Here is a 19,299-nt window from a genome sequence, read left to right as displayed (position 1 = left end):
TCCCCAACCCCTACCCACAACTAATTAGTGACTTTCAGAATTAGGGAAAATCTTGGTTGTGTGGTGGCTCTATATTTACCAGTGATCAAGGAAGTGTTACTAATACACTTGTCAGTATTAAAAAAGAATTAAGTAAATAAAGGGCCAGATGGCCGAGCCCAGGACCTATCAAGAACCCAGTATGTGTGGGCTGGTCCAACGGAATGACAGAAGCACATTACCAGGCTAGGTGGAATCAGAGTTAGGCTTTCACTTATAAGAAAAAGGACGTTTTTCAAATGTGTTTTCTTATGATATAGTGATTTGCATGTTTAGACCTCATTGTAGTAGTAACATTTGACAGTATATACTTCCCTGTGCATCAAGAGCCAGGAATGTTTATATACATCAGAAAAGACTCTGGGAATAGGACATAGTGGCATCAAAGTAAAGCAATTACCATGTAAGCACTTTTGCTGGTCCAGAGAAGAATCCTGCTTTGTTCTCTCATGCAAACCTATGTGTTTACTATTATAACTTACTTATTACATTTTTATTTTAATTGAATATTTATTTCCTCCAATAGACTGTATGGCTTATGATATAAGGAACCTGGTTATGTGGTGGTTTTTATAGTGTATGACCAGATGAGGATCAAATAAATATTTTCTTATGTTTTGTTATAATAAGAGCATTATAATAGTGGTTATAATAAGATTAATTTAAGCTGAAGAAATTGAGAAAATAAATTCCCTTCCTTTCCTATGAGTTAATTGTCTTTACATGTATGCGTTTATAAACATCTTGTTTCCTACTGTAATTTCCATATTTTTCATTTTCCATTTATTTTATTTTATCTTGTAACTATGTACCATTGGAAGCTGTTTTAAATCTTTTTGGTTTCTGGGACAGATAGATGGATCAGTGAATTGCTGGGTAGGTAAATTGACCAAATAGAATGTACATGCTTTTAGATTTCTCTCCCCATTGCCACACAAATAATGGAGAGAAGGTTTGCTAACCACAGGCCTCCCATCTTCCTTCTCTCCATGCCTTCTTTCCTACCTCCAGCAAATATTTATTGAATGTCTGCTCTGTGCCAGGAACATCCCAGGTGTTAGATATAATTGCCAAACAATAGAGACATAGTCCTTATTCCTGTGAGGCTTACCGTCTAATAGGAAAATATAATAAACACATAAATAAACATTACAAACACAGATATGTGATTAAATGACTTATTTTGCTGGACTTCTCAATTCTGGTGTGGGTTAGGGAATTTATAGTGGAGAAATTATCTTCAATGACTGTCCTTATTAATAATAGTAGATCACTTCTAGATTTAAAAAAATGCACAGGCACCTGGGTGGCTTAGTTGGTTAAGCGTCCAACTTCGGCTCGGGTCATGATCTCATGGTTCATGGGTTCAAGCCCCACATCTGGCTCCGTGCTGATAACTCAGAGCCTGGCATCTGCTTTAGGTTCTGTGTCCCACTCTGTACCCCTCGCCTGCTCATGCTCTCTCTCCCTCTCTCTCAAAAATAAATACACATTTAAAAAATTTTTTTAAAAAATGCAGGTTGTTCAGATTGTTTCAGATTATGTTTTATGGGATGGGTGGCCTTGGAATGAAAATAGATGAAGCAATATTTGCTTTAAAACATAAATAAAACGGTTTTGTAAACCAGGCTTAATATATATGATGTAGGTGTTTTCAAATCTCAGGTTGAAAAATCATGGAAATTTCTAGTATTTTTTAAATTACAAAATATTATTTCTTATAAAGATTGTTTATTAATAGTCCAGAGTTTACCTGTTAATTGGGTTATAGTAATGGTGATAAAATAGTAGCTGATCGAAATGTATATTTTTCCTTACTCTCTTTGGACATGTGTGTGGAATATTTTTGTCTTCTGATCAGATTGTTCATTATGCTCGCTTTGGATGTGTGTACTGTTTGGCCTTCAAGCCTTGCATGCCCATTCAAAGGCATTCCAAGTCATTATGCTGGACTTCAGCCTTGTTCAGTAAAAAGGCCATTTCCTCCATCAGCTGTCCACTTGGACATACATCCTTTTTACTCTCAAAAAGATTTTATATGCATTCAGAGTATATTAGATGGATTTGTCAAATTACTCACAGATAATCAGTTTTTTAAAGTTATAATTTGAGCTATGACCTCTCAAACTGTGAATTATAAGGTTTGACCCTTTGGTTCACTGTTTGACACAGCAGCCATTAATTATAGTTTTTAAAGGACATTTTATTTCAGTTAGAATTTGTGTTATGAAAACAGTTTAAGTATTTTTTCTTTAACTTTCAGGAATAAATGCTGACATGTAAATGTATGTGTGTGTGTTTACACATATATTTATTTATAAATAAATTATTTATAAATAAAATATTTATAAATTATTTATTTATTATTTACATATATATTTATATAATATATAATAATATATATTTATATATTTAATTTATAATATAAATGTATATTTATATTTGAATATGCTATAATATATTGCATAAGCATGCTATAATCAAGTGTATTTATGCATATTTCTACAAGTATATCAAGTCTGTTATACATACCCATAAAGATTTTTCTATAATAACCTGTGAGTTAACACAAAGATCAGACTTATTTTATATAACTCTGGTATCAGGAGGAGACTGACTTTTTATTTATGTATGTTTATCATGGTGATGGAGACCTTTTTATTATTTGAATCTAGGCTTTTTTCTTTTCCTTAAGCAAGGGTACAGAAGTGGGTACCTACCTATGAGTGGCCAGTGTCTGACAGTAACTTGAAAGTCCTCTAGATGGTTCAAAGTAGCTTGATGGGGAAGAATATAAACTAGTCAGGTGGTTTTCACAGATGTGCATAGCTCAGAGTACTGAGATTTTCTGAAAAGGACATAGCAGAAAGGTCTGTTTAGTTAAGTGTAGAGAGACATCCAGATGTATGGATCTTTTTCTGATTAAGTATATAGCTTAGAATGTATTCTTTTTCTTTTAGACCCATGAGTTTGTGGTTTTTAAGGAAATGTTTACCTCTTTTTTTTTCTGAAAGCAAAAGTAAAGGCAGTATATACCAACTAAATGTAGAATTTTTAAGAGGTAAAAAATTTATGAAACTAATTCAAAGCAAATTTTTATTTCACTAAGTACATTTGATCATTTTCAGATTTCTCAGGGATATGAATACCAGCTTTTCTCCCCACTAGCTTCGATTAATATATAAACAAACAATCTTTTAGATGGACACATTTTAGGAATTTTATTTTCCCATAGCAAATCATTCATTTTTTGAACTCAATTTAAGGGCTTATAAACACATTATGGGAGTTATGAAATTTGAAAATAGTTTTTAGAGATCAGTAGACTGAGAAAATTTCAGTTTAATTTTCAAGTTTTATACTGACCTCACCATTGTTTGATAAAGATTCACTTTTTCCTATTCTTCATATTACTTAAAAGCTAGTACAGGATGACATTAAAAATTATTTTTAATTAGGTCCCAGTCCAGTTTTTGAGCCCCTAACTTCTAAAGTTCTCTCCTGCTTTTCCCACCTTGCGTCACCTTCTTTTCCTAAGCACATAACTCTTCCTGCCCACACTGCACTGTTTGCTGTCTTAACACGCTATGTCCTGTCATGTTTTATGCCTTTGTTCTTACAGTTCAGTCAGCCTGCTGTGGCCTTTCATGTGGCCCACAAAATACTGTCTTTACCCTCTAATACAGAGTCAACACATACTTTTCTCAGTGTTTCCTTCACATTTGCTCACATAAGTATAACACTTCTAACACTGTCTCATAGTTAGTTTTTAGTGATGCCTGTCTCCTTTCTCAGATGATAAGCTTCTTGAGGGAAGGGAATATGCCTTCTTCATTTTTGTGTTTATCTCAGACCAGGTATTCAATAAATTTTTCTTGAATTGATTTGTCTATCAAGGGAATCAGAGAAACTATATTATCAGTTGTGCTCAGAATTTATCTACAACAAAAACATAGCAAAAAGGGATCCTTTAAAAAATATGTGTACTGAGTTTCCTTTGTGTCACTGCATGATTTCCTTTAGGTCTGAGTACTTGTTTTGGTGTTTATTTCTATAGCTCAGTAAGGAAATAAATGTTGTGTTCTATATGCTGGTATGCTTACAGGCATAAAGTTAAGTACAACTTTAAGACAAAAAACATTTATTAGGAAAAAAAAAAAAAGAGGAACAAACCAGTGACTTGTCAAGGCAGTTTCAGATCTTCACATGTGAAATAACATGAAGTCTTAAGAGTGTTTAATGCTCTATGATTTTATAGTAACCATTATTGATGATTGTACTTAGTTTGAAACAGCTTTGTATATGTATACACTTACCCAGGATCTGAAATTTAGGCAATATTAGCCTCTCAAATGGATCTGTTTGGAAAGCATTATAAAATAATAGCTCCCTGCCCAAAGAAAGATGCTGCTGTATTAAGGCTGCACTCATTTAATGGTGTCTCAGCTGAAACAGGTGCCTTACTTGCTTTGTTCTCTAGAAGCAGCTTTATAGATTTAAGCACTGAGTATACAGTACACAGTGGCACTATTAACAAATCAGAATGAGGCCAAGGGAAAACTCATCTAGGATCCACACACCTAAATGCAGTTAGTAAACAGAGACACTAACTCTCATTAAGCATAATTAAACCTAATATTGACTGTAAACTGTTACTTACCTTAAACTTCTCTGTAGAGAGTGTGGAAAGGGATTAACCTAGCAGATTGGGACATTAATTACTACCTCTTTCACATTAAAGTTACCACCAAGAAGGGCTATATTCATAAATAAAACATAGAAGGGATTGAGAGACTGAAAATATGTAAATTTACTTTATAAAAAGGAAAGAAAAGCCTAAATTAAAAAAAAAATAAGTGAGCTGTGAGCGATGCCAGCCCCAGCAAAATGGAACTCTGGCTAATTACTACAAAAAAATAGGCTGAAATAATCACAGAAATGTGTCCTTGCCTTCTGACTGACAGAATCTGCTTCACAGGAGACTCCAGTTCAGCTGAGTCCTCTCTTTTTCATGCGTAGCTTCCTCCACTGCTGAATCTAATGTAGGGTTTGAGGAGTCGATGAAGGGACTTGGGAGAAATAGAATTTCTTTCCTACCCACCCCCTCCCAGTCATTTATAGCCCTTTACTTATGAAATTGATTATAATGATTATATAAATGTTGTTTGATTTGTCAGCAAGAAGGCATAGTGCTGTTTTTTGTTCAGTCAAAATGGTCTGGTAACTGGTCTCCTGCTACTATTTAATAATCTCCTTCTTGGGTGCAATCTAAAGAGTATGTTGTGAAGGATATAAAAATGTCAGCTAAATTTAAGATCGACTGTTAAGTTTTATATTATGCTGCCGCCCCAAGAGGGGAGGCCAGGATCTGGGAGATAAGAATTTAAAGAGAAAAGCAAAGTAATGACAATACAAACTTATGTACCAGCCTCAGAATTGTCTTCAAAATCTGTCAGCCTGTCTTTGCTTGCTGTGAACGTATTCTGTTTTCAAATACCTGTTTCCTATTTCCTTTCCAATAAGGAACCATACTCTGTACTCATTTCTGGACTTTCTTATTACTTCACCAGGGTGCATTTCTAATTCATGGAACTGAATCTGACCTAAAACCTTTCTTATGGCTGTAGAATTAAACCATAGTTTAGGTTTAACATATTGGTCTCCTAGTTAGGTCTTAGTGCTATCATGCTAAATTTTATCTTTCAGGAGCTCATGAGCACCAGAGCAATATAGTAGTTGTGCATGTGGAAAAGGGAGCCTAGAGCATGTATTAAGCCTGGAGCATGTATTCATTTTTTTTTTTTTAGAGGATGTGAGGTTTAATTTTAGAATAAAACCCTTAATTTTTTCCCCTGAATTTAAAGCTAGTTTCACAGCTCACGAGATGAACTAATGAAACAGAAATAATTAATGGACGAAACTCTATCCTTCATTTGCCCCATTGAACAAAAATTCACAAACTGGTTGGATGACAGAGGATGAACAAAAACAGTGAGAGTAAGAGTACTTCTATCCTCTGTTCTTGTAACAATCGTGACATTACAAAATAACCATAACAATGGCACTCTTATTAATCAGACATATTTATACAGAATTAGTGTTGGCTTCTGCTCTATATTACCTTTAGTTTTACATGAACTTTTATTATCTGTGCATATCAAAAGAGACATGGTGAATGAACAAAGAAGCCCTGTTATGAGACAAGTATTATTTGACATTTTGGGAAGCTCTTATTATAGGGTTTCCTCCTAAGTGAGAACAACGGGAAGGTTGTCATTAGTTGCACTATTACAGACATTCTGGATTGTTAAAAACAGAAATGGAGCCCACTTTTTTCCTTGAAGAAGATTCATCAATTAGAACAATTCCAATGATCCAAGACTTCTGTGACTTTCCCCCCACACCCAGTCTTTCTCATTTCATCATGTGAAACAGTGAGCCTATAGGCATCTCTTAAGATCATTATTTTCTCTTTGTTTACAGAGCTACTTAGCTGTATGGTTCTCTTATTTTTTTTTAAGATGCATAATCATTTTAGATTTCTGGAAAATCTCTGATTAAACCAAAATGCAGAAGTCTTGCAAGGTCTATAGCCCTACTGCAAACCGGATGCCTTTTATTTTCCATCCTAATAGAGAGAAGCTCTGAGTATGTTCTTTTGAGGCCTTCTTTCCTGGCTTATGACAGGTCTGACTGGGAATTATGGTGAAAAAAGCATGATTATGAGTAATATTAAATCTCCTCTTAAAATCATTGGGCCTGGACTTTTATATTGACCAGTGGTCATGTTTTTGTTTTTGTTTTTTTTTTTTTTTTTCTACAGCTTTGGATAAAATTTGAAGTCCAAAGAATAAAAATAACACTGTTGAAAAGAGAATGGGTGAGTCACTACAGTTGCAATGCATCAGCTGCCTGAATAAGAACAGTGATTCTCAAAGTGGAGGAAGTAGAGGTGGAATCACCACCTGTGGGGTCTTTTCAAATGAACCTCCCTCAGGTTGACAATTATTGGTGTAGACAATTGTCTAAGAGCCACCATACTAGAAATTGATAATTTAGCTGCTATCATTCCTTTGAAGTTTAAATAGAGAGAACAGAATAAAGATTTTATTATTGCAGTATTTCCCTGTACCCTCTGTTATATCTTCCTATCTTATGTTAACAGACACTGAGTTTGGGGGCTCAGTGAAAAAAAACAACAAACCCCCTAATAACATATAAATGTTAAGGAAGACAAAGGGGCTGCTAATTTTGGGGTTTAAACACCTGTAAAAGCAACAGGTGCCTGGGTGGCTCAGTCAGTCAAGCATCTGACTCATGGTTCATGAGTTCAAGCCCTGCATTGGGCTCTGTGCTGATAGCATGGAGCCTGCTTGGGATTCTCTCTCTCCCTCTATGTGTGTGTGTGTCTCTCTCTCTCACTCTCAAAACAATATAAACATTAAAAAAAATGAACACTTGTAAAGAACGCCAAGTTTTCTGAATGAGACACACACACACACACACAAAATCATTAAACTCTTTTTAATCACCCATCTATCCTGCACAGCAATAAGAAAGGACAAAACTGTTTTGTACCATAAAACACTTAAACTGAATCCTTTTGAAAAAGGATTTGTTTTTAATTTCTAATTATTTCTATTATACAGTTTAAATAGGATGCTAGAAGGATAGGCAAAGTGATTTAATTTGTGGCTATTCTACTACCTCTAAGCAGGAGGATACTTAAAACCTATTTAAAACAGGAGAGATCATCCTTGTGTGGAATCAGGATATTCCTTGGCTGTGAATTCTAGGATGAAATGTTTTCTCATTATGGGGGCATTCACCAAACCCTTTATTTGACAGGATCACTCTGTCAAAGGTGATAAAAATCACCTTTCTTGATTTTTATAAGGCACTTATTGCCTAATCAGCACTGAAAGTGGTTCAAAGCAGTATATACTTTCACATTTCTTAAATCCCACACCAGATTATGAAGTGTGGGAGCAAGGAATGTATTATTTATAACTTCGTATCCTCGTTAGTGCTTTGGATTTTGCAGGTATGTAGTGCATTTTTAGGTGATTCTTGTTTTTAATGTGGACAAGCTGAGGTCAGTGAAGAGAGTCACCAAATTAAAAGGTAATTCAGTGAACTTTTTTTTATATCAGAATATGATTCATCCTAATTTTCAACTACATAAAATTTTCAAGGAAATAAGTTCACCTGTGACTCCCAAATCACTAGTTTCCCCTAGTAGCCAATTATGTATATCCCACCTATGACCTCATCTAAAGCTAGTATACTCTGGGTTTGTACTATGTCTTTAGTAACAAATCCATCCTTTCATTCACTTAAAAACATTTATTAATGCTAACTATTTGTGAAGCATACAGATGAAAATATAGGGTGGCTGCTCTCAAGAGACCAGTGGGCTGCAGAGGTCTCAAATACAGTAGAATTCTGTAAGTATTAATAACTTAAGAGGGGCCTAAAAAGTTACTATGGGAACATAGTAGGAGATCAAGGAAGAATTCATAAAGATAATACTTGAATGGAGGTTTGAAAGGTGAATAGTAGTTTGATACATGAAGGTGAGGGGGGGACTGGCCGTATTGGGGAATGTTCTGGAAAAACGTAACAGTATGCAAGGAAGCCCAAAGGAATGGGAAAGCCTGACTGATTCATCTGTGTCTTAGTGTGGAAGTAAGAAGTAAGGCTAGATGGGTAATGTTGGTCAGATTAAAAAAGGCCATAAATCCTACACTAAGGAGATTGGATATCCTATCACTGTTGGTAAGTCAATGGAAGATGAATGTTAAGATGATATATTCAAGAGTGTGGAGATATAATCTATACCACATAATAATCAAATAGATATGGAAGGTGGGGGAGCAGTCATGAATGAGTCAGTTTCCTGGCTTTGTGAGTTTTAGTGTCATTTGTAAAAAGATAGAAAATGCTATTAGCTACTACCTTCTCTCTTTTCCCAAATACACTCATTTCTCCAGAGATGTTTATCCTGTCTGTTTTCATTTCCTCACCAATACATTAGTCAATTCACCTTGTCTGTTTCAGAGACCTCTATCACTTCAACAAACTAACTCTTATTGAGATCTCATTGGACATTTGACCTTGTGGAAGTAGTCACACTTCCTTCTTTTTGAAATGCTTTGCACCCTAATTTTCCATGGCCTCATACTCTTGATATTTTCCCTATGCCCTTTATTATTCCCTGATACCTCATTTGCAGTCTTAGTCTCCATATCCAGCTATTGAATGTTGGTAATTGTCAATGTTAGATTCAAAGCATTTCTGTTGATGCCCAGCATTTGGGGCATCTTTGTAGCCACAACACATTGAGATGTTTTTGGAGAATGTACCATAATTCTTTTAAAGTTCTTTTGGGAGGACCACATTTCAAAGATTATGGTTAAATACATATTCTTTTATTCTTTATTACTAAGTAATGTGTAACATTCAACACATGCCCATAGGGGAACTCATATGGTAACTTTGGTTGTAATTGTATATCTTATAAAATCTTACTGATGCTTATGTTTTAACCTTGGGCAGTTGTTAATCCTCATTGAATCTTAGTGTCTTTCTTTTTTAATGTTTATTTATTTATTTTAAGGGAGAGCAAGCAAGTGAGCACTGGAAGTGCAGAGAGAGGGAGAGACAGAGAATCCCAAGCAGGTTACACGCTGTCAGCACAGAGCCGGATGTGGGACTCAAAGCCACGAACCCATGAGATCACAACCTGAGATGAAACCAAGAGTTGGGTGCTTAAACCACTGAACCACCCAGGTGCCCCAGAATCTTAGTTTCTTAATCAGTAGTATATGGGGAGCCATCCCAGCTCTTTAAGATTTCATGATGCTGTGGTTTGCTATTTTACAATCTGAAGAGGTTAGTAAAGTCTAAAGGATATTCAGATGACACTGAATTCCATAATCAAAGTTTATATAAAAATGTTTGTCTTTTCCACATCTACATTTCACACATTGCTTCCTTTATTTAAGGTAATTCCATGCCTATGGAAATACATATTCTTAATTCCATGTTTGCTTAAAAATATTTTAGACAGTTTTGCCATGAAATTTTATCAAAAACTTTTTGACAATCTGAATAGATTATGTATTCTGGTTTCTATACTTGCAGATATTCATTGATATTCATTTAATACCACAAGAAGTCCAGGTGTGAAGTGTTCAATTAACTCCTGGGGGTAAGCTTTGTAGGTATCTTACACTTTTGTACATATTTCCCTTGTTTGTGTTCGGTTACCCACATTGCTTTTAGACCTGTTTTTTGTGATTGGTTGACATTGCCAGTGTACTTTCAGTACTCTGTGAAAATGGCCACTTTAAGTACATATTAAGTTAGATATTCACAGCACAGTTTTATTTTTGGTTGGTGCCCATTTGATGCTAATGATTGATCTAGATCTAGCTTATTAATTAATTTTAAAATGGCCTTTGTATTTGTCATTATTTTGAAACTAGAATCTACTAATTTATGTGCTCTAAATATGTTTGAGGTGTGGGAATCAACTTAATGTTTTCCTACTCTGTGTGTGTGTGTGTGTGTGTGTGTGTGTGTGTGTGTACCTACATATTTTTGTTATCAATTTAGTAAAACTAATCTTTAAATTTTCCTACTTATTGGTAGCTAATTTATTACGTTGCCATACAAAAAACCAAAGAACTGAAACAACAACAAGAGAAAACACACTTCGTATTGGTGTTGCTGTTCCTTGCAAATGTGGCCTCATTTTCCTTACTTAGGTTCCTTACGCAATATCTAATGGAGGTTTTTTTTCTCCGATTGGATAGTTTTTACTAAACACTTGCAATGTGTAATCTACCTGGATTATCCTCTCCGGCCTTCCACTATGTGGCCTAATTTTACTCATCTGAGCAATCTTTCCATTTAAAAAATGAATGGTCTTTCTCTCATATTTCTTTGTTCATTTTATCATTTAAACATATAGTGTGATAGTCTCTATTTCCACTTTTCTCTTCCTTTGTGCTCACGTTTTTAGTCCTTGACATTTTATTGTATAAAAAAGTAAATGTTTGAACAACCTTTGTGATTTTCTGTTTTAAAAACACTCCTTTTGGGGAGTCTAGCTGGCTCATCTAGTGGAGCCTGCAACTCTTTATCTTGGGGTTATGAGTTCAAGCCCCACGTTGGACAATTTATTACAAATAAATAAATAAATACACTCCTTTAAGGTTTGCTTGTCTATCTCTAATTAATTGTCTATTAGTGTTCTTCAGAGGAAATGAGAGATCATTTCCTATTAGGTTCTGGAAGGAAATAGCTGAATAATTAAGAGTATTTATGACTTTTAGTTTTGGGTCTCCTTAAATTATGGTTACACATAGTTTGGTTCCAAGCTAGCCAGAAATGGGAGAGTTTGTGAAAAAAAATAAGTGTAAGATTACCATCTCTGGGTTTTTTATAAATTCAGACTGTTTCTCTTGATATGTTCAAAATGTCTATTATTTCAAACTTAAAATCTATTGAATAAAGACTTGATTCTGTTCTAAATGAGAAAAATTCCCCAACTCAAGTGAAAATGTAAATATTATACTCCAATAGGAAGCTACCAGCTGATACCATCTTCATTTAAAATTTTTTATACATTATACTAGTCCCTGATTCTGTGGGTAAGGATGGCAGATGAAGCATTATGAGCTGTTTATCACTGTCACACAAAGTCAGTCAGAGGAAGTAAGAAATATTTGGACTCTAAAAAATATTACAATATAAATTCTTTAGACTAGAAACCATGATTTCTCTATGGATCTTTTCTGTGGAAGATCCTCCAAGGAGTAAATACTCAGTCAACATAAATTGATGGTAAAAATACCTGAAGTTTAGCTTTGAAAGGGAGCTTTTAAAATAAGTAATCTTGGTTAGCTTTAGGGAAAATCTCTCTCCTGAAATGCTATGTATTGAAAAGCACAGATATTAGTGTGGAGGCACTCAAATAGAGAAGAGTCCAATTTTAGTACATTGTGTGGGGAGTGACATGCGTGGAAGTCCATTAATAGCAATGCATGTTGTGTTCTTTTCATATTATTTTGCTAATGAATTTAGTATCAGATTGATGGGTGCTTGGAACAGAAGACAATTTGCAGAAGTAGTTAGAGCAGCTGTATATATCCCAGCTAAAGGCCTGCAAAGTGATCTCCATTGGACGTCAAGCTCTAGATAGAAAAGGATACTTGCAAACACTTGCTTCTCATCAAGTATGAATTGAACTAGCAACCTTTTTGTCTGTGGATTCATATTTCTTTACAGAGAGTGACATCACCTCAGGAGTAGCATTCAGAAATGTGTGGTTGCTACAATGACCTGGAAGCACTATTGTATTTTAGTGGGTAGGGCAAAGAGATGGCTTTAAGTTCTATGGTATGTGAACTGACTACTTAGGAAGGAGACTTGGCCAGCTCTCAAAGCCAGTAGCATTCCTGTAGAGAAATGCTATTTGGGCAATCAGGTATCTTTTATAGCAGTAGTTTTTAGACATTTTCATAGTAGCTATCTGAAAGAAATACAATTAAATCATAACCTAGTACACACAGATATTATATATATATATAATTGAAACAAAAAATTTCACAAGACAGTATTTATTTACCCTTCGTATGCTTGATGCCTACAAATATTTTACATTCTATCCTATGCTATTTTTTCCTTTTCTTTGAAAGTCTACAACCCACTACCTTAATTTCAAGACCACTAATGGTACACCCTACAAATTGAAAAACGGTGTTGCAGAGATCTACATTTCCTGGTAAGAGCAGGATAAAGACAAAATAACTGAAGTGTTGCTCTATTGTGACTTGGTTTCCTTTTATCCTAAGCAGAGCTCAAAATTTCCATGTGTGAGTATGGTCCAAATTTCATTTTAGGAGAGCCTAGACCTGTGTGCCAACCATCCAGGTATAAAGCCTGATAGCCTCCTTTGTCCTCTGTTGTCATGACAGTGAGGGAAGAAAAACTGAGAGCACTCTTTCATTTCCCTCACAGCATTTGTATCCAAAGACTCAAAGTGGCCTCTGTGGTGCATATTAGGAACTCTGTGGTATTACATTACAGTGAACAAGATTCAGTGAGATGAGTGTGAAACACTCTGCTCTTCCTGTCAAAGTGGGTCATCCCTAAGCTGTGGGATGGTGACTTGCCATATTGGGCCTTCTTGCCCTTGCATGTTGCTGATTGAAGAAAATGTGAAGCCAAGTAGCCTGCATGTTTTGGTGTGGTGCCCAATTTATCATGTTTGTATAAAGTTAACCAAATTCTTGGCTTCTTAGAAGATTGTCTGAATATTGGCTTTTCAGAGTACTTTTAAGGGACATAGTTACTAATGGCAAGCCTTAATTTTCTTCATGTCCTTTACCTGGAGTGTTTGTACCAATTAAATCTAGTCCACAGTTCTCAGCTGAGGGAGGGAAAGGTTAATTGGAAAAAAAAAAGCTTTTGTAGTGATTTTAATATGTCTTCCTAGCAGAGGATGATTATTTGGCTATCCAAGATACTTACCCTGCTCTCTTAAGTCATCAGGAACTGGGCAGAACAGCATTTAGTCACACAGAGGTGAGTTGAGCATGGGCAGTTTTCTGTTGTCATCCTTCTGGTTCACGTGCTATTCTCATGAGCATTTGTTCACTAGCTTGACTGAAAAAGCCAGGATTTAGCTTCATCCTTGATTTTGTTGTGTTGATCCAGTGACAATTACAGAATGGCTTGAGTAATGAATTGGAGATTTATATTTGTAGGATCTGGGTGAACCCTATGAACAGAGCTCAGGAATTTGTTTCTTGTTTCTTTTGGTCCTCAAAAGAGGACATGGATAGATATTCTGACTTTTAGTTAAGAGTGTCCATGTAGGTAGAAGGAGGCACAGCTATCCTGTCGCTGGTTTTGCCATTTAGGGACTTGCCCAGGAGTCTCTGGAGCTGGAGTTGTCAGAATTCATTCACAGTCATGGGATGGCTCATCCTATTGTACTAGTTAGGCTGGGCTGGTGAGTGGCTGAACGCTTGACCTCTAACTTCCAGGTGACCATAGTGGCAGTAGTACTGGACCCACCTGCTCCGGTGGGATAGTTGTGGGGTATGAAGCACAGTCCAAAATTCCCACTTATCTGCTATGGTAAAAGTGGTTTCCTTTGGAATGACTCTTAGCCTTCTATAGTAAAGGAGCTTTGTCTGCAGCAATGGCAGCTGCAGGTGAAAGCACATTTTTTCCCCCTTGTTCCCTAGTATTAGTCAAAGCAGGGTAGGATCTACCCAGCTTGACAAGATGTTGTTCCAGCCAGGACCCAGTATCTCTTCCTCTGGTATTTCTCCCAGGCTTCTAATAAATAGTATTTGCTGTTGAATGCACTTGAGGTGCCACAAATCCTTTACTTTAGAAGAGACTTGCAACTATTCGGCTTTCACTTTTTCTCAGCGTTTTTTTTTTAATGTTTATTTTTGAGAGACAGAGCATGAGAGAACACGTGGGTGTGCACATGAGCAGGGGAGGGCCGAGAGAGAGAGAGAGAGAGAGAGAGAGAGAGAGAGACAGAATCTGAAGCAGGCTCCAGGCTCTGAGCTGTCAGCAGAGAGCCTGACGCAGGTCTCGAACTCATGGACCTCGAGATCATGACCTGAGTCCAAGTCGTACACTTAACCAGTTGAGCCACCCAGTCGTCCTTGTCTAAGCATATTATTGAAGCAGACTGGAACTGGCACTTCTTAAACTCACTGTTTGGGTGGGTTTGTCTTGACTCAATAGTCTCAGCTTAAAACATACCTCTCTAAAGCAACTTTCTCAGATCATTCTAAAGTAAGACCCTGTTGTTAATCCATACCGCAGTACCATGGTTATTTCCTCCGTAACATATATGGTCCAGGAAACTGTAAGAGAGTGTGAGTGTGTATCAATAATTGCATTTACATTTAGTATAACTATTGACATGTTTGAATTTATGTCTATCCTCTTATATTTTGTTTCCTGTTTTTTTCCCTCTCTTTTCCATTCTTCCATTTCCCATTTCCTGCTTTGTTTCAGGTTACTTGAATGTTTTTTTAGTATTCCACTGTAAGTTACTAATTATGCTTTTGACTATCTTTGTGTAGTTTTTTAGGGGTTCTAAGGTTGTAAGGTTTACAATATACATACTTAACTTTTCGTAGTCTTCTTAGAATCAGTATTTTATCACTTCAAGGAGAATGTAGAAATCATGCCACCATGTAAGTTTGTTTACTCTCCCAGTTTTGCACTGTTATTGTACTCTATTATATCTACATATATTGAAACCCCATCAGATAATGTTATACTTTTCACTTTCAACTGCTAAGCATATTTTAAAGAACTCAAGCAGAGAACAATTCTGTTGTTTTTATTGATATGTTTATCATTTCTATTGCTTTCTCTTTATTCTTCTTGTATAAAGTTTCTTCGTAGTATAATTTTCCTTCTGTCTGGAAAACTTCCTTTAGTAATTCTTTTAGAACAGGTCTCCTGGCAACATATTTTCTTAGGTTTTTTTTTTTTTTCAACTGACAGTGTCTTTATTTTGCTTCATTCTGAAAAGATATTTTTATTGGATATAGATTCTATGTTGACATTTTCTTCTTCTCAGCACTTTTAAAAAGTTGTATCAGTTCCTTCTGGCTTCTAGGGCTTCTAATGAAAAATCCACAGCCCTATGAATTGTTAATCCCCCATAAGTGACATGTGATTTCTTCTGAATGCTTTCAAGATATTTTTTTCTGATCTTCAGTTTCTACCCTTTAATATTCAGATAAATTGAAATGATGTATTGCGTGTGGATTATTTTTGTTATTATCCTATTCGAGCTTACTATACTTGAATCTGTAGTTTTATCTATTTCACTAAATTTGGAAGTTTCCAAATATTTTTCAAATATTTTTTTCAGCACTGTACCCTTTTTCTCCTTTCCTTCTGATACTCTAATGACAGGAATGCTAGACTTCTTGTCACTGTCCTATAGGTCTCTGAATCTTGTTAATTTTTTTTCCTCTTTATTGTTCATATTAGATCATTTCAGTTGATCTATCCTAAAGTTCAAAGACTCTTTTTCTGTCATCTTCATTTTGCAATTGAGAGAGCATCTGTGATCTTTTTCTTGTTATTTATTTTATTTTTATGTTTCAAGACTGTTCCTTGTTAAAGCATTTTTGTAATAGCTAATTTAAAGTCTTTGTCAGATAATTTCAACATTTGTATTATTTCAGTGTTTGTGACTGTTAGGTATCTTTTCTCATGTGAGTTGAGATTTTCCTGGTTTTTCATTTGCCCAGAAATTTTTATTTCACTGTAATCTGGACTTTTTAAATATTATGAGATTTTGAGTTTTGTTTAAATTCTATAGAGAATGTTGATAATTTTGTTTTAGCAGGCAATTGTAGTTAGGTTCAGGTCACAAGTTACAGGCTGTATATTCTATAGTTGAAATGCTAGTTTTATTTTCAGATTTGTCCTGTGTATGTATCAGAGGCCAGTCTTGGACTTAGGCACAGCCCTATGTGTTAATTTAGTTCATAATTTCTTTTGTATGCTGATTAAAATCAGATACATATATGTGTATCTGGGATGAGCCCAGAATTTCATAACAATTTTATGGGATTACCTTTCTGAGGCCTTTTCTTTCCATGATATTGATGGTATTTTTCATTTCCCTGCAGTTGCCTTTTTTGGCCCTCCAGGTAGCAAGCTGTGGCTTTATTTACTGTACTCTCATGCCTATTTCTGTAACTGCCTATGTTCAAGGCCAAGTGGTGAGAGCATAGAGAGAGCAAAATAAATGCAGTGGGAGTTCACCAAACCCTCATGGGACCACAACTATTTTTTAAGCTAATTTCTTAATTGTCTAATTGCCATACATTTTTTAAAGTGCAAAAATTATAAGTATACATTTAGGTGAGTTTTCAGGAAGTGAATATACCCATGTAAGCACTGCCCAGACCAACAAGCAAAGCATTACCAGACCACAGAGGTCTGCTCTTTTCCCTTCCTACTCTCCAAGAGTAACCACTATCATGACTTTTAATACAATAAATTAGCTTTGATTGTTTTTGAACAATATATGTGGCGTATTTTTTCTTTTGCTTATGTTTATGAGATTCATTCCTGTTGTGTTGCATCTGTGTTTAGCTGCAGACTTTTTTTTAAACATCTCATTTATTTTTGAGAGAGAGAGAGAGGGAGAGAGAATGAGCGGGGGAGGGGCAGAGGGAGGAGGAACAGAGGAACTGAAGTGGGCTCTGCACTGACAGCAAAGAGCCTGATGCAGGGCTTGAACTTATGAACTGTGAGATCATGACCTGAGCTGAAGTCAGACGCTTAACCGACTGAGCCACTCAGGTGCCCCTCAGCTGCAGATTTTTAAAAAACTTTTCATTGCTTTATGATATTCCTGTGTATGAATACATTAAAACTCATTTAAGGCTCTTCTGCTGTAGATAGAAATTTGGGTTATTTCCAACCTAGAACCATTGTGAATAGCGGTTATCATATGCACATTCTTGTGTATCTTGTCTAAGTATTTCTGTTCGATGTATACTAAAGAGTCACATTGCTGATATGCCTGTGTTCAGCTTTAGTGGATATTGCGAAGTAGTTTCCAAACTTATACCAATTTCTACTCACGGTATCAGTATGAGAGTCCCACTTGCTCTAATCCTTGACAATACTTAGTATGATCTGTATTTTTCATTTTAGCTTTTCTGGTATGTGTGACATGGCAGACCATTATGACATTAGTTTGCGTTTCTTTAATGACTAGTGAAGGTTAAGCATCTTTTCATGTGTTTATTTTCCAGTTAGTATCCTCTTTTGTAATGTACATTTTGACATTCATTGCCCATTTTACAGTTGGGCTTGTTACTGTTTCTGGTGGTGTTTCTTTATATAATCTGGATGTATGTCTTTGTCAGGTATACATATTGCAATATCTTCTCTTACTCTAAGCTTTGTCTTTTCATTATGTTATAATTGTCTTTTGATAAACAAGGGTTTTCATCTTGATAAAATTTAATTTGCCAATCTCTTATTCTATAGTTTTTTTAATATCCTATTTTAAAAAGAAAAACCTCTGCCTACCACAAGATCATGCAGATATTTTCTGTTGTTATCTTCTAGAAGCTTTATTGTTTGCCATTAACATTTAGGTCTGAATTTTCCCTGGAATGTATTTTTTGTATTAGGTGTGAAGTTGGGGGTTGGGTATAAAAGATTCATTTAATTTTCTTTCTTTATTTTTTAGTGTAGATGTCTAATTGATCAAGTACCATGTGTTGGAAAGGTGGCTCTTTCCCTAGTTACTTCAGCAGTAAATTTATCATAAATCAAGTGCTTACATAAACAATGGATCTATTTCTGGATGCTCTCTTCTGTTCCCAGAATTTGTCCCATCAGAATTTGTCTTTCCCTCTACCGATAATACATTGCTCATTAGTGTCGATTTAGAAGAAATCTTGAATCTGGTGGTGTAAATCCTTTACATATTTTCTTTCTTTTCTTCTTTCTTTCTTTCTTCCTTGACATTTAGAAACAATTTTTAATGTTTATTTATTTTGAGAGAGATTGAGAGCAAGCAGGGGAGGTGCAGAAAGAGAGGGAGAGAGAGAATCCTAAGTGGGCTCTGCACTGTCAGCACAGAGACCAACGCGGGGCTCGACACCATGAACTGTGAGATCATGACCTGAGCCCAAATCAAGAGTACAATACTTAATCAACTGAGCCACCCAGGTGCCCCTACATATATTCTTCTTTTAGATTGTTTAGGTCATTCTTGGTCCTTTGTGTTTCCATAAAAATTTTAGAATTTGCTTGTTAATATCCACAAAATGGAATTTTCTGAGATTTTGATTGAGATTATATTTTGGGAAAATTGATATATCCAATCTATAAAAACATTACGTTTCCTACTTATTTTAGTGTCTTTAATTTCTCTTAGTAATGTTTTGTAGTTTTCTGTGCAGAAGACTTGTATACTTTCTGTTAGATTGATTTCTAGTATTTATTTTTATGTTTTTGTAAATTATATTTTGTTTTCTTTTCTTTTTTTTTTCTGTTTTATTTATTTTCAAGAGAGAGACAGAGACAGAGTGCAAGCAGGGAGGGGAAGAGAGAGAGGGAGACAAAATCCGAAGTAGGCTCTGAACTGTCAGCACAGAGCCCAATGCAAACCGTGAGATCATGACCTGAGCTGAAGTCGGTTCTTCAACCAACTGAGCCACCCAGGCT

The 19,299-nt window shown here is 35.5% G+C and overlaps 1 protein-coding gene across 39 annotated transcripts in view; it reads left to right on the top strand.

The window, feature by feature from the left end:
- The window catches only part of ZBTB20 (zinc finger and BTB domain containing 20), a 762,566-nt gene that overhangs the window by 152,836 nt on the left and 590,431 nt on the right, over nucleotides 1–19,299 (top strand). For 4 of the 39 annotated variants that reach the window (XM_053221844.1, XM_027061965.2, XM_053221846.1 and 1 more), the window contains 2 exons: nucleotides 6,863–6,919; nucleotides 10,186–10,261. The exons of 29 other annotated variants lie outside the window; for them this stretch is intronic. The gene's annotated coding sequence lies outside the window, so the exon portion shown is untranslated. Of the gene's footprint in view, nucleotides 1–6,862; nucleotides 6,920–10,185; nucleotides 10,262–13,546; nucleotides 13,636–19,299 lie in introns of all 39 variants that reach the window. 6 more of the 39 variants (XM_053221848.1, XM_053221849.1, XM_053221866.1 and 3 more) reach the window with 3 other exon arrangements.

Source organism: Acinonyx jubatus, chromosome C2 (assembly GCF_027475565.1).
Source record: "Acinonyx jubatus isolate Ajub_Pintada_27869175 chromosome C2, VMU_Ajub_asm_v1.0, whole genome shotgun sequence".
Taxonomy (NCBI): Eukaryota; Metazoa; Chordata; class Mammalia; order Carnivora; family Felidae; genus Acinonyx; species Acinonyx jubatus.
The sequence above is the reverse complement of the archived record's forward strand: the minus strand, read 5'-3'. Positions and strand labels throughout refer to the sequence as shown.